Source organism: Macaca thibetana, chromosome 4, assembly GCF_024542745.1.
Source record: "Macaca thibetana thibetana isolate TM-01 chromosome 4, ASM2454274v1, whole genome shotgun sequence".
Taxonomy (NCBI): domain Eukaryota; kingdom Metazoa; phylum Chordata; class Mammalia; order Primates; family Cercopithecidae; genus Macaca; species Macaca thibetana.
Window position 1 is genome coordinate 12,539,512 of NC_065581.1, and position 24,147 is coordinate 12,563,658.

The 24,147-nt window shown below is 38.6% G+C and overlaps 1 long non-coding RNA gene across 1 annotated transcript in view; it reads right to left on the reverse strand.

Moving 5' to 3' along the window:
• Positions 1-355: 355 nt before the first annotated feature.
• Positions 356-24,147, reverse strand: part of LOC126953736 (uncharacterized) — a 105,084-nt gene continuing 81,292 nt past the window's right edge. Inside the window, exon 3 of the long non-coding RNA XR_007725334.1 lies at positions 356-600. This is a non-coding gene — a long non-coding RNA (uncharacterized LOC126953736). The remainder of the gene's footprint in view (positions 601-24,147) is intronic.

Here is a 24,147-nt window from a genome sequence, read left to right on the forward strand (position 1 = left end):
CCCAGTCTTCTTTTAAGGGTATAGAGGGCAAAGGGTTGAGGACAAGAGTCTTGACGTGGCATGAAAGAAAGGCAAGCCAGGTTCCACTGTTAGCTTCTGACTACCCCTCAAATGCCCAAATCACTGCTATGGAGAGTTTGGTCTCCCAAACTCTCAATCACATGGACCTCTCCCATTTGGTGTGGGACAAACCTTCTGAGAACAGAAGTGACTGTGCTACAATTTGGAAGAGGAGAACATTTAGTTAGAAAATGGAAGCACCAAAAACACAGTTTTGATGTATAAACATATTTGCCCAAATCAACATACCACATAGAATTGGCTCTTCCGTGGCCTCCTGACCTTGCCCTTCCCTTCAGTGAGGTCAGCACAGAGACACGCAGCCCCGTGGCTGGTTCCAACACACCGCAACGGTGTCCAAGGCAACACTGGCTGAAGGTCATTTCAGTGCTGCCTAATTTCCAGGAAGCGGCTGTTCTCTGTGGTCTGGCATCAGGTTGGAAAGTTTAACCTGAGCACAAGGGGAAGCTGGTTGGTTTCTGCAGACTCTGCATTCTTTTCTCTGGTGGGTCGGATTTGTGAGCAAGGATTGGCTCCCACCTAGAAAGTAAATATTTTTGAAAGGTTTGTGGAGAGTAGACATGACCTTTGCCCAATGGACTTACCACCCATCTAGATAAGTAGCAACCAAAGGAAGATGCCGAGCATCTCTGCTCCATTCCTTAGAAGGGAAGTGACTTGAGAAATGGAATGAATTAAGAAGGAATGAAAAATACAAAAGGGTTTAGGGCAGTGTCTTCCCCCTGTCCCTATTGGCCCCTATTCTTATCATTTCTTTGTGAAGTTGCTGATTCTAGTTTACTTTTTGAAACAGAATTATGCTACAGGAGGGGTCCGGGTCTGCTGATACTAAAATAAATGCAGGGTTTAGCAATGACTCTCCTCACAACAATGACTCCTCTTTATTTTAAATATTGTCTCAGCCAGTTCTTTCTTGCACAAGTCCTTTTAGTTAATATCATTGATGACACTTATTCTCATGGGCATTCATCAAAAGTTGATGGAACCCCTACTAAGCACAAGGCACTGTGCTAAGCCCTGAGACTAGAAAACAGGCAATTACACTACAATGTGTAAGTGCTACGGAGGTCAAGAGGAAGTAAAGTGACCCAATCTGAGGGACAGCCCAGTGTGATGGCCTGGAAGGGATGATCTTGAGCACCACGTAACCTGGAAGGATCCTTAACCTGGTACAATCCTTCATCTCTCTCTAATATTTTCTATCCAGGCATTTCATGAATTGCCTCCTGGCTAAAAGTGACTGCATAAGTCACTTTTAAGTGTTTTATGTCTAGACAAACCCAAGGGTAAAGAGGGCAAAAGGTAGCATTGCTTTACAAACAAGACCCTATATCCCATGGTTTCCATGCCTCAACACAATGGGTCACACGAAGAAAGACTACCACATGAGGACTTCAACTGTAGTTGTTTACCATCCTAATGAACCAAATAACTGAAGCTGATTAAACTCTTCTTAAGAAATAATCACTTGCTATAAGAAACTTCCACAGGAAACCTGAACTTTTTTATTATACCTGGAAGATCAAGGTAGAAGGAAGAGATCTGGGGAGTTGGAAGCCAGTAGTAATGTCTCTCATCCTAGTGATTTACAACAATCACCACATATGTGGCATCCAAATGACAAAAGCTAGAAAGACTCTCAGGAGAATATTTCACATTGACAGTGAAGAGCCCCAAATCCAGGGAAACCAGCTGTTCTAAGTAAAATCAGCTCTCAATAAACAATAGCTCATAGCCCTTTACAACCACTTTATGGATAGGTGTTATCCCATTTTACAGATGAGGAAATTAAGGTTTAAAGAGATAAAGCTACTTGAACAAGATCATCCCAAGTCACCTTTCAACTGGTTTCAAAGCCTGACAACAGACACAACAATACTGTCTCATGTCCGGAGTTTATTTACGTCAGACACACAGCTTCCAAAATGGAATGACACCTAAGACTATCCGAGGCTCTGAAGCCTTAACTATAATGTAATATTATATAAAATTAAGGGATTTCTTGAAATAAATTATCCTCTATGGAAGGAGTTGGCAAACTACTGCTCACAGTCCAAATCCTGTACTCTGCCTGTGTTTTCAAATGAAATGTCATTGAATATGCTCATTCATTTGTGTATTATCTGTGGTTACTTTCAAGCCACAATGGCAAGAATAAATTGATGCAACAGAAACCATAGGTCTTGCAAAGCTGAAATTATCCACTACCTGACCCTGTACGGAATAGTTTAAAAGTGTTACTATAAAATGAGTTTATCTGTCTATATATTATACTCACTCAATACTTTACAATACTTCAAATACTAACCCTGAAGCTACTTGCAACTTCCAAATGTATCTTCCAAATAATGAAAGACTCAAGTCTACTTCTTGCAGTTTTAGGCGTAAGTATATTTTATCTCATTCATATCTACTTTAGGTGAACTTAGTACAATTCTCTTAGCTAAAACATTGTATTCTCCAAGCATCCTGGATAGTAAAAATCTTAAGGTGATGGTACTCTACAATCTCTAGTCTTTAACTCAAATTGCTACAGTTAAAAGTTACATACTAGTTATGAAGTTAACACATTTATTCATATTTTAAACATGGTTTATGTTTTCTTTTGTTTTCCAATCTGCCACCTATACAATTTGATTTCTGTTGCTTGCTATGGCTCTACAGTAAGTATTGTATTTCTCCTTCTTAGCTTCAAAGATAGATAGCCCTTGCGTTCTCCTGTATCTGAAATGTCAACCAGTTAGTAAAACGCACTTATTCTTTCTCTTTCCAATACCATCTATTTTTCTTTTCCTACGATTCATTTATATTAGCTTACCAATATTATTTCTCTCATCTAGAAACAAAATTTTCTCTTAACCAAATTTGCTTTCTATTGTCCCATTTCATAGGATCTCCATGAAGCAAAACTTCTTCAGCAATTTCTTCAATTTCTCTTCTCTCATACCCTTTCAAACTCTTCCATTCTGGCCTCCACTCCTCACCCGCACTACAACCATTGTACTAAAACTGTTCTCAAGAAGGATACCAGCGACCTTGTTGCAAAATTCATATTCGACTCTCAATCCTCATACCAACTGACTTGCCACCAGCAGCATCTGAGGTACTTGTTTGCTGTATTCTTCCTCATGCGCTTTCTTCCTTGGGCTTCCAAGATACCACTCTATACCACACACTGGTGTGATCTCTGTTTTGTCAGGGTTCACATTTAGAACTGTGCCTGGCACATGGTAGGTGCTCAGTAAATAACTGTTTAAGAAACTTGAGACTTCTGTTGCATTGCAAAATAAATTCACACCACTGCTATCAAGATACTATTAGAAGTTGTTTGAAAGCTTGTTAGCAAAATATGCTATGTTACAGCCAGATGATCACATTTCAATACAAAAATACTAAGTACTTTTAGCACAATAGCCATCTTTTATCAATATGTTATATATATAAAACATATATATATGTTATCTTCACTTAAGATACTTTATATATATATAGTATAGTATATATATAGTATCTTCACTTAAGATACTTTGGAAGCCATAGTCTTTATCCCAGTATTCTTTTCTTTTTCTTTTAATCTTTATTTCTTCTAAAAAAAAAAATGGGATACCAGGGCTGAATGTGCAGGTTTGTTACGTAGGTATACGTGTGCCATGGTGGTTTGCTGCAGCTATTGACCCATCCTCTAAGTTCCTTCCCCTCACCTCCCATCCCACAACAGGCCCTGCTCTGTGTCATTCCCCTCTCTGTCTCCGTGTGTTCTCAGTGTTCAACTCCCACTTATGGGTGAGAACATGCAGTGTTTGGTTTTCTGTTTCTGTGTTAGTTTGCTGAGGATGATGGCATCCAGCTTCATCCATGTCTCTGCAAAGGACATGATATCCTTCCTTTTTATGGCTGCATAGTATTCCATGGCATATATGCACCACATTTTCTTTATTCAGTCTATCATTGATGGGCATTTGGGTTGGTTCCAAGTCTTTGCTATTGTAAATAGAGCTGCAATCAACATACACGTGCATGTGTCTTTATAGTACAATGATTTATATTGATTTGGGTATATACCCAGTAATGGGATTGCTGGGCCAAATGGTGTTTCTGGTTCTAGATCCTTGAGGAATCGCCATGCTGTCTTCCACAATAGTTGAACTAATTTATATTCCCACCAACAGTGTAAAAGCATTCCTATATCTCTACAGCCTCACTAGCATCTATTGTTTCCTGACTTTTTAATAATTGCCAATCTGACTGGTGTGAGATGGTATCTCATTGTGGTTTTTATTTGCATTTCTCTGATGATCAGCGATGTTGACTTTTTTTCATGTTTGTTGGTTGCATCAATGTCTTCTTTTGAGAAGTGTCTGTTCACATCCTTTGCCCACTTTTTGATGGGGTGGTTTGTCTTTTTCTTGTAAATATGTTTAAGTTCCTTATAAATTCTGGATATTAGCCCTTTGTCAGATGGATAGATTGCAAAAATTTTCTCCCATTCTGTAGGTTGCCTGTTTACTCTGACGATAGTTTTGTTGTTGTTGTTTTGTTTTTCCTGGCAGAAGCTTTTTAGTTTAATTGGATCCCATTTGTCAATTTTGGCTTTTGTTGCAATTGCTTTTGGCATTTTTCTCATGAAGTCTTTGCCCATGCCTTTGTCCTGAATGGTATCGCCTCTGTTTTCTTCTAGAGTTTTTATGGTTTGGATTAAAGACTTAAGTCTTTAATCCATCCTGAATTAACTTTTGTATAAGGCGTAAGGAAGGGGTCCAGTTTCAGTTTTCTGCATATGACTCAGTATTCTACTGAAAATGCCATCCATCCATGTTTGAGAAAGTTACAGATTTGGGGAGGTCACTGATTTGAAATCATGGCCTGACATTTTTCTTCTTTACTTAACATTGGATAGAAGTTGTAAGAAGACCTGGAGAATATATCAGTGATGGAGTTGCTGATAAATACAGCTATATTAGTAAAGCCCTCTAAGAAGAGAGTCAAGGATTAGAATGACATGTTAACTAGAGTGGAATTCCTTTTGGCCAAATAAGATGTGGCATCTTTGTCAGATAATCCTTCTGAACCACTTCCCACTCCATTAAACAGAGAATATACTCATTGCTGGTACCCAATAATACTTTGGAATTGTATTTAATTGAGTTGAATTGAAAACCACCAAAGAAACAAAAGACCTGGTACATTTCAACTGAGTTGCGTTTGATTTAAGAAGTAATTTTACTTGGTATAGCTTTCCCAAATCAAAACACTATCTATAGCAAGGAGAAATTAAGAATCTAGACTCACAAGGTTATTCAGGACAATCCTGGAGAAAACTGAAAGTGATTGATCTTACTCAGCATCTGCACGTTTTATGAGAAGAAAGGCACGTACCACGAGAGGCCTGTAAACATTGTGTGAGAACGAAGCTGGGAGTGTGATGTGCAGCGCTTCCTCTGGGTGCATGACATGCCATCAAGACAAATGGCATCTGAGCCACTCACTTGGCTCAAGTCTAAGATTATTAATGAATTTCCGTCCTGTTCTTTCTTTATAGGCTTTAATGACCCAGCGAGATTTCACTGTTTAATATTTAAACAAATGTTTTTATCCTGAGACAATGAGTCTCTGTTGAGACTGGATAGAACTGTTAATATTTTCCAGTATGGCTGACTGCCATTCCTGCTGGAGTAAATGGCATAAGCTGATTTCTAGAAATGCTTGAAAATAAAAGCTCGCCTTTTGGTGACACGTGAATGGAAAGCTTTAGTGGCACACACAGCAGAAGAGGTGTGTGTGGTCTGCTCCGCAGGGTGAGTTCCACTATTGTTCTGACCCTTCTAGCAGAACACAATGATTTGGTTGGCATAGCTGGTGTTGGCTAACCAGACTGGCTTGATTTCATGTGCTGCTGCTGCTTGGTGTTGACTCTTACCAATTTATCAAAAGTGACTTTTAACAAACCCCTTCTTAATTATCCATCGTCAAAGGCAGTTGGGTAATGGACTTACCATTTGAGATCCAATGTCACTCATTGGTAAAATGGGCTTTGGTGAACTCTAGAGGTAAACTTATTTAGAGTGAGAGCATGATTTCACATGAAATAGGACATTTCTCAAAGTATACTTTGACCTAGTTAGGCAGTAGTTACACATTCATTTCCCTCCAACTTGGGTGTTCTGTTTAGATTAGACACTAATCAAAGCTAACTTTATGGAATATTCACAATTTTCTATGGACCTGAAAAATTTGTGATGAACTCCTTTGAAAGAGATCTTTGACTCCACCTCTAAGGAAATATTATCCTACATGGTATTGTGTGTGGATTGGCACCACTAGCCAGGTGGATTCTTAGGCTCCCAAACCTGAAAAATATGGAGGTATTAAATTCTTCTTGTCTCCAACACGTTTTGATTAGTTTCTTTCCTGAGAGATAGTGTCCAGCATAAAGGTCAGCAATTGGAAAGGACAAGGTAAAACATCAAAAGTTGGACGACAGCAACAACGAAAGGACCAATATGAATTTTAAGGAAAACACCTTATTGATTTTTATTGTTTTAATTTGCTTTTTTTTTTTTTTTTTTTTTTTTTTTTTTTTGATGGAGTCTCACTCTGTCACCCAGGCTGGAGTACAGTGTTGCAGTCTTGGCTCACTGCAACCTCCGTCTCCCTGGTTCAAGCAATTCTTCTGTCTCAGCCTCCTGAGTAGCTGGGATTACATACTTATCTTCTTTAAGAATGATTTATATGCATATGGAATGTAAAAAAATAAAATTCTTTGTAAGATTAGCATGTATAAATTTTAAAGCTTTCAGAACATAATGTCCAATAAATAAAAAGAGTGATTCCTCCAACCCCAAAACTGTAGGATATGCATTAAAGAACGTACTTTCTGGGAAAGGTGTGAACTGGTATGGATTCATTCACATTCTCTCACCTAGTTCTCTGAGATTTAAGATCTCAGTATGGCTGCCTCATGCCAGGAATCCAAGCTGCCTGGCCATGGGAGGAAATGTTTCCTCTTAAATCTGTCAGATCAGAAGGATTACTGTGGGCATCAGTGAAAAACAACTTCCTAGCATTCTCACCCACCTACCTTCACCAATGAGATTGACTCATTAGATACAAGTTGGAACCCAGAAATATGGATTATTAATAAAATGATCATATCAGGAAACAGTGTGAAATACTTCTCTGGGATACAGAACTCTAAAATCATGACCTCATCAACTGAAGACATACCAGTTTTATGGCTTAATGTATTTACAGGAAATGAACAAGCAAAACTAGAGAAAAGCTAAGATGTTAAAAGCACCTATAAAGAATAATATGTTGTAGAAGAAAAGATAAGACAGTTAAGTATGACAATATAATGTCAGCAATGTGGTGACTGGAAACTTAACATACGTGAAGAGAGATAGAGAGGAGAGAGCCAGAAACATTTGCTTGCATTCTTGTATCTGCTTTGAATGTGTTTTGGGCTTATGCCCAAAATCAAGGTCTCTCATTCTCATTACAGTGCCCTGCTCGACGGCCCTGTCTCTTTTATGTACGTAGTATTAGAGCTCTAGAAGCTAATTAGCAGTGCTTGGGGTTTCGTTTTTATGTATTTATTTAAAAGTGGAAAGCATTAAGAAAAAATAAGTAGTAGGAGGAAATGCGTTGATGTAATAGCTACCATTTATTGAGCATTCAGCTATGCACCTCTCATTGTCCACATATTATTTCTTTATTGGTGTTCACAACAACTCTCTGTGATAGGTTTTTTTATTACAGTTTTATTGATAAGAAAACAGAAACTCAGAGAAGTGGCTTATCTAAGGTCCAATTGCCTGCAGGTGACAGCTGCAATTTAACCCCAGCTGTGTCTCTTTCTAGTACACACTATGTAAGTGAGATGGCAAAGCCATGGATCATGAAGCAAGAAGCTTAATTCATTTCCTCGGTTGTCTGATGACTCATTGTGTGGCATTAGACCAGTGTTTAGATTCCTTCGTGCCTTTGTTGTCATATCTTCCAGTTTGCAGACAACCTGCCTGTTAACTGGTTTTGACCAGCCCCCAATATAACATGAGTTGAGGTAAATACAGGACTTCTATTTGAGTTCTAAATCTGGTGTGAAAATGAGAGGAACATTTCAGAAATCTTTTAGTTGCTGTCAAAATGGCAGCAGTCATTCACAGGTTAGGGAACCCATTAAAATAGTCAAGAGCACCATCTGCCTAACTGGGAACTGTTTGATAAGCTGCTGTCACTTTTTGACTCTGTCTCATGCTTGTCAACTTGCTAAATGCTGACAAAAGCGGCAGAGTGGACCTACCATCTAAAACAAAGCATTCTGTTTCAGCTGGCAAAATGTCTCCTAGACACTTACCTAGAAGTAACCGGCTCTTGAATGAGTTACTGTTTTTATTAAATATTTTGTGGAGTTGATTCATCCTCTTGGATTTAAGAGACACAAACATAACACAGTGTGCTTCTCCTATGCAGAAGCTGTTTGCATTCTATGTAAGAAGTCCCCAGTGAATCTCAGCAAATCAGTGATATTTGTATAGACTTGAAGAGGTTTCAGAAATCTTTGAAAGAATTAAAAATAAGCACATTCAGGCATGCTCTCTGGTGTCAAGGAGCGTTCTTTGCAAGAGGGAGCTGGGGAATACGAAAAAGAACATGAAATTAACGTTGAGAAAACAGATGTCCATAGCCAAAGGGACTAGCAGTGCAATTCCTGAGTAAGAAAGCTATGTGCAAAGGAGTCCAGGAAAGAAATGTGATAACATTGGGAAATGATATCTGCTGGGTAGGTCCTAGGTCTGTAGGGGTTTCATTTTTTCAGTAACAAGTCAGTAATGGCACCAAGAACAAATATGAGTTCATTATGTTAATGGATGACCCCAGGTTGACCCAGAGAAAATTAAAATTCAGAATGATTTTATTCAATGTGGGGAGAAACTTAGTGAAGATTTTAAGGACATGTTCCAGGCAACACATACAGAAAATAACATGGCTGGAGAAAATCCTTTGGGATTTACAACAAACTTCACGCTCCCCTAGGTCACTGATGCTCAACTATGGTACTGTTTCCAAAGATCGTACATGTGTGATGTACAATGTTTAACTGGAGAGGAAGCATATGGTGGGCTCCCTTTACTTTATCGGTAAAACAAATGGAAGAAGAAGATAGAAGGGAATTACAGAACTAGAGACTAGAGTCAATCAAGAGGATGAGATTGATGATAGTAAGAATTATTGAACATCAAAAATGTATGGTTAGGAATGTAATGATCATTCCTGAAAGTCTTTGAAAATGCAAAATGTTTTGTCTTGGTAGATTAGCTTGGATGCCATTGTGGCATCCAAGATTTAGATGATTCTTAAGCACACATGTAGCTTAACGTTTCTGTGGGCTCTGGGAGAGGAGACTCCATGCCCTGTTTGAAAGCTCCTGGGGCCCTCTTCTCTCCTCCTGGACACAGACGGCAATCAGGATGACACAGGTTCAGGTTGTGCTGGCTTTTCACCTCTCTATGGTAACTGACTCTGAAGTTGGGGCAGACCACTGTTTCTTCCTTTTCTATCCCCCAAAATGGAACTGAATGAGTTTATTTTTCTCCTTCTCTGAACTAATTCTGATTTAGCAGACTGAGAGGAAGACAGAAAGAAAAGGGGAAAGATAGAAGCAAAAGTAGAGGCAGTGCCAAGGAGGTGGCTGGGGACTTGAGCCTCGTTTTCATCTCCACTGCCACATCTTCTTAAGTGGTCCTCAAACTCAACTAAGTACTATCTGGGCTGTGGAAATGTAGCTTTAAGACAAATTCCCCAGACCACAAACCCATTTCGATTTGCTACCCTAAAACTCTGGAAACTCTGGACCTGTCAGTTCTTTCACATCATCAAAAAAGTATTCATTCCTTGTTTACAGAATCAAAGGCACCCTGAGCTGGAAGAGACCTTAGAGTTAGCACATTCAGTCTAACAACTTCATTTTACAAATGGGCAACTGAGGCCAGGCACAGTGGCTCACACCTATAATCCCAGCACTTTGGTAGGCTGAGGTGAGCACAGTCAACGTGGCGAAACTCCATCTCTACTAAAAATACAGAAATGAGCCAATCATGATGGTGTGCACCTGTAGTCCCAGCTACTCAGGAGGCTGAGGCAGGAGAATCGCTTGAACCCAGGAGACAGAGGTTACAGTGAGCCAAGATTGCGCCACTGCACTCCAGTCTGGGTGACAAAGTGACACTCCATCTCAAAAAAAAGGGCAACTGAGGCCCAGAGCAGATCAATGACTAGACCAAAATTCCTCTGCCCCAGTGCAACAGAGCTAGGTTTACCATCAAGAATACTGACTCCAGGTGGGCAAGACATGTGCCCATTTTTTTTCCTGCTGCTTCTTCAGGATTTAGCACGATGCCAGGCACATAGTAGGCACTCAGTAAATATCTGTTGAATGAACAAATAATCCATGATTTCTAACATCCCTTCCACTGCTCTTGCTGCTCCAGTACATGTTTTAACTCTCCAGAAACAACAACAACAATAATCGGAGGACCAATTTAGCTCATTTCACCCAACCTCAAGCCCTGAAATGACCTAATATTTTATCTTGGAATGTTCCACTGTGTTTCCAAAAATTCCTAGTATGCAGTGGTGTGGTTTGACTTAATTCTGTTTTCACAAAATGAGCTTGCCTGCATGAGTCCTTCACAAAAGCCCTATTGTGATCCTGTGACTCAACTTTTGCCAATGAAGAAGCATCATCTTGTATTTCTAATTTTGAGCATTTTTATTCCCGGGCTTTCCCTCTAATCTTTCTTAAAAATTTCCTCCATCACAGTAAGGGAACTCTTTTACCTTGGTTGGTAGTAAAAGTAGGCTGAGAATACTGTGGGCCATATGTAGGTAAATCTCACTGTGTATAAATTCTCATACAAGGGAATATGATTTCAAATCATAAATTGCAAGTGAGGTCAATTCCTTGCAGTACTGAAGGATTCATCATAAGATTTCTTTAAGTGTTGGTTTTGGATATACATGTGGTTCAGTTTACATCTTCTTAGAAATATAACTATTGTGCAATTGGGGTAACACTTCTGAGACAACCATGAAGTAAGCAAAAATCCAACTGGTAAGGCATGTTTTAGGAGTGACTCAGGGGTCCAGAGTCTGACTTCCAAAGCCTTCTCAAGCATGTAGACTCTTTCAAGCCCTGCAGGCCAGGAAAAGCCTAAAATTACTCCTGCTTACAATTTATTTACTTCATGTTCCACAGTCAGTTAAATCCAGAGATGGGGATGGATTGGGGATTCATGAAGGAAGAATGGGGGGGGAAAAAAACCATTTTATTTTATACTGGAATGTCAAATGCCCTTATCCTAGATAGACTTGACAGGCACATAACAAAACAGTAACATTTCGATACTAAGATATTCACATTCATTATATTTCTAATTGAATAACATAAGGATACACATAAAAAATAAGATTGATACATTAAAAGTATATGAGAAAACATATAGGGATATAAAACCAAAGAGAGAAGCTAATAGAACAATGTACACCATAATATATGTTGTTATGGGAGACATTGAGGTGACCCCTAGCTTTCTGGCAGTCAAAGAGAAAAAGGAAAAACTGACCCATTACGCAATTCACTGTCTTCCTCAGGCTTTTTATTTGTTTATTTTTTTAATGCTCAAGAAAGTGTACCAGAAAGAAATGTGTCTTGTAAGTCCTCATAAAGAGGGTACTGGGTAAGTAATAAGTAACAACCCTAAGGACATCCTTACTATAGACCAGTGATTTAGTTTGAGTATATGTCCCTGCCAAATCTCATGTTGAATTATAACACCCAGTGTTGGAGGTGGGGTCCTGGTAGGAGGTGATTGGATCATGGGAGCCAATTTCTCAAGAATGGTATAACACCATCCCCTTGGTGCTGTCTTTGTGATTGTTAGTGAGTTTTCATGAGATCTAGTTGCTTAAAAGTGTGTAGCACCTCCCCGCATTCTTCTCTCTTGCTCCTCCATTCACCATGTGACATGCTTTCTCCCTCTTCACCTTTCACCGTGATTGTAAGCTTCCTGAGGACTCCCTAGAAGCTGAACATATACCTGCATCATGATTCCTGTAAAGCCTGCAGAACTGTGAGCCAATTAAATCTGTTTTTTTTTTTAATAAATTACCCAGTCTCAAGTTTTTCTTTACAGCCCTGCAAGAATGGCCTAATACAACCAGTGTTTCTCAAACTTTAGCAAGCGTTGGAATCAACTGGAGTCTTACTAAAGCACAGATTGTCAATGCCACCCCCAAAGTTTCTGGTGCAGTAAGTCTGGGGTGGGACCCTTGCATTTGTATTTTTAACATACTCCCAGGCAAATGCTGTTGCTGCTGCTTCGCTCCAGGGACCACACTTCAACAACCATAGCTGTAGACGCAAGGCCCACTTTCTCAGGTCCTCTTCTCAAAGCATCCTTTCATATTGACTGATGACAATGTAGTAATTACAACCAAGCAGTTCCATGGAATTAGGTCCAGCCCACAGTAGGGGGTACTCATGTGGAGAGGGAATGGCCCCACCATTTCTCATTCAGTATATTCACTATATCGTTCCTAAATGCAATCCATCCCCATTGGCTTATTCATTGTGTTTCTCAACACACTTACAGATTGCTTCCTCATGCATCAAATTCCTCTGCAGCCCAGTCCAGAAGGAACTCTACCTATTAAAACCCAGCCATCCCTCATGAGCAATCACAAAAACAACCTTTTCTTATTGGTGACTGCTTTTTAAATGCCAACAGAGTTCTGCACCTATATTACTTGTTACTTAAATGATCTTCTTTTATTATTCACCTATTATTTATCTCTTTAAAAGTAGGATATCTTGTATTTCCAACCACGGTTCAAACTCTATGAGCTATGTATAATATATCCCCATATCTCTAAAGCACACAATATAGTGCTTTGAATAAAATGAACACTGAATTATTCGAGAGCTAAACAAACACTTAAGAAAAAAGCTGTAAAAAATAAGTGAAATGGCAACTCATACCAACAAAAGAGATTACCTTATCACCATCATAAAATATCTGCTTTCCCATAAAGATGGGCTGTTTTAAAATAACTGCTTTGCCATAAAGCTGGGCTGTTTTAGGTTAACTACGTGTTATTGAGAAAAAAGGTGTATACAAAAAAATATGGTTTTACTAGCTATCTAACCAAATGTATGATACAGTTATTGTCTTTGAATTCAACTTTTTCCCATATTTTAAAGCTGAATGCATTCCCTGATTCAATGAATGTTTACCGAGAATTTGCTATATGTAAAGTAATTGGAAAGCAAAGAGTACATCCTTAAGGAGTTCACACCACAACAGAGAGGACAGACACATAAACCCATAAATGCAACCCATGCAAGACTAAAAATTCGTATAAGCCATGCTGGGAAACCAGAAAAGAGTAGTCAGGTTAGAGATGGCAGGAGAGGGACTTAGAAGCTTATCTATTCAAGGTGGCACAACACATATTGGGGGTGGCATTGTTTGAAAAACAGGTACTGTTAGGAATTGGTATGTCTTGTACTGTAACAGGTAACAACAAGCAAACTAATCCATTAATCCTCAGTCTACTGTGAGCAAGGGAAGCATGAAGAATCAGAGGACTAGCTGACACACACGGTGATATGTTTTGAAAAGAACCAGAAAGGATTTCTGGCTGAAGATCCCACCACCAATTGCCATGGTCCCTGACATTTCACCATTAATAAGTCATTCCTAGATATCTTAAAGACTCTCTGGTATTCGAAGGACCTCAAGTAAAATGCCATTTCTCCTAAAACAGAGTCTCTTAACCTTGGTGGCATGACTGACATTTTGGGTTGGATAACTTTTTGTCGTGGGACTTCTTTCATATGTTACAGGATTTAGCAGCATCCCTAGCCTCTATCCACTATATGCCAGTAGCAGCCTGCCCCTAAGTCACAACAACTAAAAATGTCTCCAGACATTTTCAAATGTCCTCTGGGAGGTAAAATTGCCCCCCACTGATAACCATTTTCCTAGGAGATATTACACCTTAGACTGGTGTCAGCGGTGGTTCTGTTGTGTGATCAAAGAATAGCTCAACTCTCTCTAGAGAGACAGTCCCTCCCTCACTCCATGCAGCTAAAGGAAGAGTGACATGGCACTGAAGAATCAAGATGACAACTGCCCAGCCACTCTTATCTGCTATACTAGGTCAGGCTCTCAATGAAGTGACATGCGTCATGGATAGGTGACCATCACATCCAACTGAAATTTAGGAATCAAACTATCTGAACACAGGAAAGATTTGGGAGGGGGAGTGGAGGTGAAGTAGAGTATTTCAAATAAAAACTACCCAATTGTACACAAACTTGAGGAAGAGTGGTCAAATTAAATCTTTTTACTTTAGGTATATCATACAGCAAAAAGGGACTTGATTCCTTATTTATTGATTGACTAATCATCTGTAAAGCACATAGTTACTTTGACATGTTATTAATAATTATAAAATAGTAATATCCTTTATACATATATCATGTTTTGTAACTCTTAAAATGCTTTTCACATAGTGCCCTTTTAAAACATTGGCAATATATTCCCATATTTCAAAAATCAAAACAATCTCAAAAGGGAAATAGTGAACAGTCTTATTCCCAGCCTTGCTACAACCTTCCCCTCCCCATTACAGATAAATATTTTAGTTTCTTCAGCATCCTTTCAGAATTTCTTTATGAAAATATAAGAATATACAAATACACATTCATGTTTTCCTATTTCTTACACAAAAGGTATTATGTTATCCTTGCATTGTTTCCAGTAATTTACTACTGCAGGCAAGGCTGCAGTAATTAGCATTAGCCATGTGTCATGTCAAATGTGTAATCACTGCCTATCTACCTATTTATTTATTTATTTACTTATTTGTTTATTTTTAGAAACAGAGTCGCACTGTGTCACCCATGGTGGAGTGCAGTAACACAGTCATGGCTCACAGTAGCAGGATCACGGTTCACTGCTGCAGCCTCAAATTCCTGGGCTCAAAGGATCCTCTTCCCTTAGCCTCATGAATAACTGAGATTACTGGCATGTGCCACCATCCCCAGCCTCACTGTCTTTATCTAATCCTCACATCACATCAATCCTATTAGATAAGCAGGAAAAAGGATCATTCCTGCCTTTACAAATGTAATTATTTTATTTGTGTGTGTCAAAAAAAGACACCTACAAAATATACCATATTAATCATTTTTACATGTACAGTTCAGTAGTGTTAAGTATACTTTCATTGGAGTGCTATCAGGGAAAATGGCAGATAGGAGGCAGCACTAACTTGCATCTCTCTCTCTCAGATGGACAGAACAGTGTGTGGGTGAACTTTTGCTCCAAGAAGTACTGCAGGAACATACCAGGGAAACCAAAAGAATTAACAGACCCTTTGAAAGAAGCAGCTTGCTGCTGCAAACTCTTGAGACAGCCAAAAAATTGCAAGTGCCCAAAGTGTGAGGGGGGAAAATTCACCTCTGAACACACATCCTCACTGGGGAACCTGAAAACCCACATCGTGGGAGAAGGATTTAAACTTACCTAGTGTTGAAATGAATTTAGAAAGTCGAGCAAACTGTAAAAGTAGAAGAAGCGGTGGAAAGAGCCCTGTAGGCACTCCCAGTCCCCAAGTAAGCCCAGGGAAGACATTTCTGACTGTATCTCACAGGAGTCCTTGGAGAGACCAGCCAGTGGAATTGTGGAAGAGCCACAGGGAGAAGGAGATTTCCAGCTAAACTTTGTAATAATTTTGATTGAGTGTGACTTTCCTGGAATCCTGGAGTGGCAAATGGGAAGTGCAGATACAAGCCCAGAAACCATGGCAGGCAAAGAGGAGTGAAGCCTGAAAGCCCTGCTTACTTTCTCAGCAGTGAGGCTTGTATCCTGAGGCAAGATCTCAGCCCTGCCCACTGGAGACCTGGATATAAGTTCGGCTCTGTCAGCTGTTGGGGAAGCATGGTGGAAGTGAGACTGGCCTTACTGGCTGCGTGGAAACTGGATGAGGCCTGTCACTCTCAGCTTTCCCCTATGTCCGTGGTGACCTGTACAAAGCAGCAGAGGCAGCCATAATCCCCCTAGGAACATAACTCCATTGGTCTGAAAACCATTCCCCCATTCCCCATATTAACTGCAGCAAGCCCTGCCCAAGGTAAATCTCAGCTCAGACATGCCCAAACCTGTCCCTATCTGATGGTCTTTCTCTACCTGTTGTGGTAGCCAAAAACAAAAGAGATAAACTCATGGGAACTCTATGGCCCCACCCATCACCTGAGAAACCTGAATACTTTTCCAAGTGACGTTAGGGCAAGCTTGTATCCCCCCTATACTACTGCAGCTGATGCTCTCTTGAAAGCACCACCTCCTGACTGGAGGGTAACCAACTCAAATCATTAGAGCAACTCATAACAGAACAACCCTGCTCCAACGAGGAAGAAGACAATAGCTAATTCCATCTCCTGTAACATCCTAGCTAACCAGAAGTCCTGAACCAGTCCACATGATAACTTCACTGCTAGCATAACTACCATTCAAGAAAACCAGCACACTAAACAAGACTACAACCAAGGACTCTCACAGAGTCCATTTCATTCTCCTGCTACCTCTACCAGAGCAGGTGCTGGTATCCAGGACTGGAAGACCTGAAGATGAATCATATCACAAGACTCTTTGCAGACACTACCCAGTACCAGCCCAAAGCCCAGTAGCTCCACTGGGTAGCTAGACCCAGAAGAGCAATAACAGTCTCTGCAGTCCAGCTCTCAGGAAGCCCCATCCCTAGGGTAAGTGAAAGAGTATCACATCAGGGAATCACCCGATGGGACAAAAGAATCTGAACAACAGCTCTTGAGCCACAGATCTTCCCTAGGACATAATCTACCCAAATGAGAAGGAACCAAAAAAACAATTCTGGTAATATGACAAAATAAGGTTCTATAACACCTCAAAAGATCACACTGGCTCACCAGCAATGGATGCAAACCAAGAAGAAATCTCTGAACTGCTAGAAAAAGAATTCAGAAGGTCTTTTATTAAGCTACTCAAGGAGGATCCTGTGAAAGATGAAAACCAACTTAAAGAAATTAATAAAATAACACAGGATATAGACCAAAAAACCTCAGAAAAACAGGTAGCATAAGTAAAAAACAATCACAACTTCTGGAAATGAAAGATTTATTTAGTGAAATGCGAAATACATTGGAAAGTTACAACAATAGAATTGAACAAGTCGAAAAAAAACTTCCGAGCTCAAACACAAGGCTTTTGAATTAACCCAATCTGACAAAGACAAAGAAAAAAGAATTTAAATAAATGATTGAAGACTTTAAGAAGTTTGGGATTATGTTACATGACCAAACCTAAGAATAACTGGTGTTTCTGAGAAAGAAGAGAAATCTAAAAGTTTGGAATAATTGAGGAAAACTTCCCTGGCCTTGCTAGAGATCTAGACATCTTATATAAGAAGCTCAAATAACACCCAAGAAATGTGTCACAAAAAGATCATCACCTAAGCACATAGTTATCAGGTTATCTAAAGTCAAGACGAAGGAAAGAATCTTAAGAGCTGTGAGGTAAAAGCATCAGATAACCTATAAAGGGCAACCTATCAGATTAACAGCAGATTTTGCAGCAGAAACCTTTCAAGCTAGAAGGGAATGGGGTCCTATCCTTAGCCTCCTCAAACAAAATAATTATCAGCCAAGAATTTTGAATCCAGCAAAACTAAACTTCATAAATGAAGGAAAGATAAAGTGTTTTTCAGACAAACAAATGCTGAGAGTATTCGCCACTACCAACCCAGCACTACAAAAACTGCTAAATGGAGTTATAAATCTTGAAATAAAACCTCAAAATAGAATCTCCTTAAAGTATAAATCTTATAAAACAATAACTCAAAGGCTGGGCATGGTGGCTCACGCCTGTAACCCCAACACTTTGGGAGGCTGAGGTGGGTGGATTACAAGGTCAGGAGTTTGAGACCAGCCTGACAAACATGGTGAAACCCCACTTCTACTAAAAATACAAAAAATTAGCCACGCGTGGTGGTGTGTGCCTATAATCCCAGCTACTCAGAAGGCTGAGGCAGGAGAATCCCTTGAACCTGGGAGATGGAGGTTGCAGTGAGCCAAGATCACACCACTGTACTCCAGCCTGGGCAACAGAGTGAGACTCCATGAAAAAAAAAAAAAAAAGGAAACCCACAGTGGGAAAAAAAGCAAGATATTATTCAGGCAACAACTAGCATGATGAATAGAATAGTACCTAACATCTCAATACTAACATTGAATATAAATGACCTAAATTCTTCACTTAAAAGATACAGAATGGCAGAATGGATAAGAATACACCAACCAAGTATCTGCTATCTTCAACAAACTCCTACAAGGACTCACATAAATTTAATATAAAGGGATGGAAAAAATATTCCATGCAAATGGCTGACAAAAGCAAGCAGAAATAGCTATTCTTATATCAGACAAAACAGATTTTAAAGCAACAACAGTAAAAAAAGTCAAAGGGGGACATTATATAATGATGAAAGGACTAGTCCAACTGGAAAATATCACAGTTCTAAATATATATGCACCTAACACTGGAGCTCTCAAGTTTGTAAAACAATTACTACTAGACTTAAGAAATTAGACAGACAGAACACAATAATAGTGGCAAACTTCATTAGTCCACTGACAGCATAAGACAGGTCATCAAGACAGAAAGTCAACAAAGAAACAATAGACTTAAACTAGAAACAATAGACTTAAACTAGATATCCTAGAAAAAATGGACTTAACAGATAAATATCTACCCAACAGAATATTCTACCCAATAAGTGCAGAATATACATTCTATTCATTAGTACCTGAAACATTCTTCAAGACAGACCATATTGTAGGCCACAAAACAAGTCTCAATAAACTTAAGAAAACTGAAATTATGTCAAGTACTCTCTCAGACCACAAAGGAATAAAATTGGAGCTCAATTTCAAAAGGAATGTGCAAAACCATGCAAATACATGGAAATTAAACAATGTACTTTTGACTGGTCATTATGCCAACAATGAAATCAAGATTGAAATTTAAAAATTCTTTGAACTGAACTCTAGTAGTAACACAACCTATCAAAACTTCTGAGATAGCAAAAGTGGTGCTAAGAGAAAAGTTCATAGCATTAAATGCCTACATCACAAAGTCTGAAAAAGTGCACATCGATAATATAAGGTCACACCTCAAGGAACTAAAGAAACAAGAAAAAAAACAAACCCAACTCTACCAGAAGAAAGGAAATAACAAAGATCAGAGCAGAACTAAACAAAATTGAAAGAAAAAAATACAAAAGATAAATGAAACGAAAAGCTTGGTTTTTGGAAAAGAAAAACAAAATTGATAGATCATTAATGAGATTAACCAGGAAAAGAGAAGAGCCAAATAAGCTCAATTAGAAATGAAATGGGAGATATTACAACCAATACAACAGACACACTAAAAACTATTCAAGCCTACTATGAATACCTTTATGCCCACAAAATAGAAAACATATAGGAAATGAATAAATTTCCAGAAATATACAACCCTTCTAGATTAAACCAGGAAGAAATAGAAACTCTGAACAGACCGATAACAAACAGCAAGATTGAAATGGTGATAAACAAATTACCAACAACAAAAAAGTCCAGGACCAGATGAACTCACAGCAGAATTCTATCAGACACTCAAAGAAGTATTGATATTAATCCTACTGAAACTATTCCAAAAGATAGAAAAAGAGGGAATCCTCCCCAAATCATTCTATGAAACCAGTATCACCCTAATACCAAAACCAGGAAAGAACATAACAGAAAAAGAAAACTACAGATCAATATCCCTGATGAACACATATGCAAAATTCCTCAACAAAATACTAGCTGAGTCCAGTAGCATATCAAAAAGATAATCTGCCATGATTAAGAGGGTTTCATACGAGGGATGCAGGGATGGTTTAACATACACAAGTCAATAAATGTGATACACCACATAAGCAGAATTAAAAACAAAAATCATATGATCATCACAATAGATGCTGAAAAAGCATTTGACAAAATCCAGCATCCTTTTATGAATAAAATCCTCAGCAAAATTGGCATAGAAGGGTCATAGCTTAAGGTAATAAAAGCCATCTGTGACAAATCCACAGACAACACTATACTAAATGGGGAAAATTTGAAAGCATTCCCGCTGAGAACTGGAACAAGACGAGGATGCGCACTTTAACCAATTCTATTCAACATGGTATTGAAAGTCCTAGACAGAGCAGTCAGGTAAGAGAAAGAAATAAAGGGCATCCAAATCAGCAAAGAGGAAGTCAACCGTCTTTTTTGGCCAATGATACAATCTTATATCTAGAAAACCTTCAAGACTCATCTGAAAAGCTTCTAGATCTGATCAATGAATTCAGCAAAGTTTCAGGATACAAAATCAATGTACACAAATCAGTATCACTGCTATACACCAACAGCGACCAAACTAGGAATCAAATAAAAAACTCAATTCCTTTTACAATAGCTACAAAAAAACAAAACAAAACAAAAAAACTTAGGAATATACCTAACCAAGGAGGTGAAAGACCTCCACAATGAAAACTACAAAACACTGCTGAAAGAAATCATAGATGATACAAACAAATGGAAACACACCCCATGCTCATGGATGGGTAGAATCAATACGATAAAAATGACCATACTGCCAAAAGTAATCTACAAATTCAATGCAATTTTCATCAAAATACCATCATCATTCTTCACAGAACTGGAAAAAACATCCTAAAACTCATATGGAACCAAAAAATAGCCTGCATAGCCAAAGCAAGACTAAGCAAAAAGGACAAATCTGAAGGCATTACATTACCTGACTTCAAATTATACTACAAGGCTATAGTCACCAAAACAGCATGGGACTGGTGTAAAAATAGGCACATAGACCAATGGAACAGAATAGAGAACCCAGAAATAAAGCCAAATACTTAAAGCCAACTGATCTTTGACAAAGGAAACAAAAACATAAAGCGGGGGATAGGACACCCTTTTCAACAAATGGTGCTGAAATAATTGGCAAGCCACATATAGAAGAATGAAACTGGATTCTCATCTCTCATCTTACACAAAATTAAGTCAAGATGGATCAAAGACTTAAATCCAAGACCTGAAACCATAAACATTCTAGAAGATGACACTAGGAAAACTCTTCTAGATGTTGACTTAGGCAAAGAGTTCATGACCAAGAACCCAAAAGCAAATGCAACAGAAAAAAAGATAAATAGATGGGACTTAATTAAACTAAAAAGTTTCTGCACAGCAGAAGAAATGATCAGCAGAGTAAACAGACAACACAGAAAGAGGAAGAAAATTTTCACAAATTATTCAACTGACAAAGGACTAATATCCAGAATCTACAAGGAACCCAAATCAGCAAGAAAAAAAAAAGAATAATCCCATCAAAACATGGGCTGAAGACATAAATAGAAAATTATCAAAAGAAGATATACAAATGGCCAACAAACATATAAAAAAATACTCAACATCACTAACTATCAGGGAAATGCAAATCAAAACCACAATGCAATACCACCTTACTTCTGCAAGAATGGCCATAATTTAAAAATCAAAAAATTATAGATGTTGGCATGGATGTAGTGAAAAGGGAACACTTTTACACTGTTAGTAGGAATGAAAAACAGTACAGAGATTCCTTAAAGAACTAAAAACACATCTACCATTTGATCCAGCAATCCCAATACTGAGTGTCTTCCCAGAGGAAGTCATTATATGAAAAAAGACACTTGCACATGAATGTTTATAGCAGCACAATTTGCAATTGAAAAAATATGGAACCAGCCCAAATGCCCATTAATCAACAAGTGGATTTTAAATATGTGAGATACACACACACACACACACAGCCACACACACACCATGAAATACTACTCAGCCATGAAAAATAAAATAATGGCATTTGCAGCAACCTGGATGGAGTTGGAGACCATTATTCTGAGTGAAGTAACTCAGAAATGGAAAAGCAAACATTGTATGTTCTCACTTATAAGTAGGAGCTAAACTGTGAAGATGCAAAGGCGTAAGAATGATACAACGGACTTTGGGGACTCAGAGGGAAGAATGGGATGGTAGTGAGAGATAAAAGACTACACATTGGGTACAGCATACACTGCTTGGGTGATGGGTGAACCAAATTCTCAGGAACTTATCAATGTAAACAAACACCGCCTGTTCCACCAAAACTACTGAAATTATTTAAAAAGTATATTTCCATCATTGTGAAACAGATTTTTGGAACTTTTTCCTCTTGCAGAACTGCAATTTTACACCAGTTAAACAGCAAATTCCCCTTTCTCCTTTTAGCAACCTCTGGAAACCACCTATTTTCTATTTCTATGAATTTCACTACTTTACCTCTTGTAAGAAGGATCATAGTGTAATTGTCTTTTTGTGTCTGACTTATTTCACCTAGCATTATGCCTTCAAGATTCATCTATGTTTTAGCATATGACAGGATTTTCTTCTTTTTAAGGCTGCATAGTATTCCACTCTACATATGTACCATATTTTGTTTATTCATTCATTTGTCCACGAACACTTGGCTTGCTTCTGCCTCTTCCTGGCTATTGTTAATAATGCTGCTATGAACATAGATGTGTAAATGTGTCTTTGTTGCTCTGCTTTCAATTATTTTGGTTACAGTTCACTCAGAAGTGGAATTGCTGGATCATACAGTCATTCTATCTTTAATTTTTTGAGGACCTGCCATACTATTTTCCATAGCGGTTGCACCATTTTACCTTTGTATCCACATTGCACAAAGGGTCAAACTTGATTCTTAAATACCACAATATTATATGTGCAGAAACCAAGACATATGCTGCAGCCTTACAGATAATACAGGGTGGAATTGAAACATGCCCCAGGTCTTAACACAATTTAGTGCCTTGAATTATTCTATTTACTGCAGCAAAATGTTCAGTGGTGTAAATGATACAAATGTTATTTTCTGTCATGACTAAGTGTGATTATCTCTGTCAGAGTCTCTGTGAGAATTCCAGTGAATGGATTTGTCTACATTTTGAGAGTTTAAATCCTTCCCCTTCTTTCTCAATTCTGCTACTGTTCACTTCCAGCACCACCAGCCTGTCTTACATTCCAAAAACGTAGAAGATAGGTACACCAGCTCATGGATTGTTATCCATGCCAAGTTACAGTCCCTCTCCACTATTCATAAATTAGCTGAAGTCTTGAACTTGGAAACAGAATGATGCCCCATTGGCCTAGTGCTGGAGAAGGAGTCCTGAGTGGCTAACACCGTAACCTGGGCTACATGTGTTTGCTAACCCTACAAGCTGTTATCTCTAGGCCAGGCACATGAAGCCAGAGGGAGAACTAACTCTTGGCTGTATTGCTGGATTTTTCCACCAAAGAATTATTGCAGGAAGACAGGTCACAAAGTCAAGGCATATATTACCAAGCAGGGAATACCATCTGAGGCAAAAAACAAATACCAGCAGGAAAAAAGGAAAGCCTGACCCGCTCTCCCTCACACGTCTCACCTCAAAGATGTTAGTAGTTGGAAGCTGTTTCAATAATGATAGTCAAACTTGTTAACAATGCTCTCAAAAACCGTCCGTGCAATCCTGTTATTTTATATCTCCTTGGTCAGGCAGTCGATGAAGAAAAGAAAGGTCAATGCCATGGGGAAGGATGTGACTGAATGTTGTCCTGCAGACCTAATACTTTCCTCATCTACACGTGGCTCAGATCAGCTTTCTAAGGTTTTTGTGCTCTAAATTGTCAAGGGGCTTGCTGTTAAATATAAAATAATGATCTCTGACACTGGTGTGCACATATCAACATTTAAACAAAGGATGCTTTTTAAACATGAATGAAATAGCTAATAATCTGCTAGAAAGTACTGGAAACTGACATATCAAGATGAACTAGAATTACACTCTCCTACAGAAGAAGACATTGAGGAAATT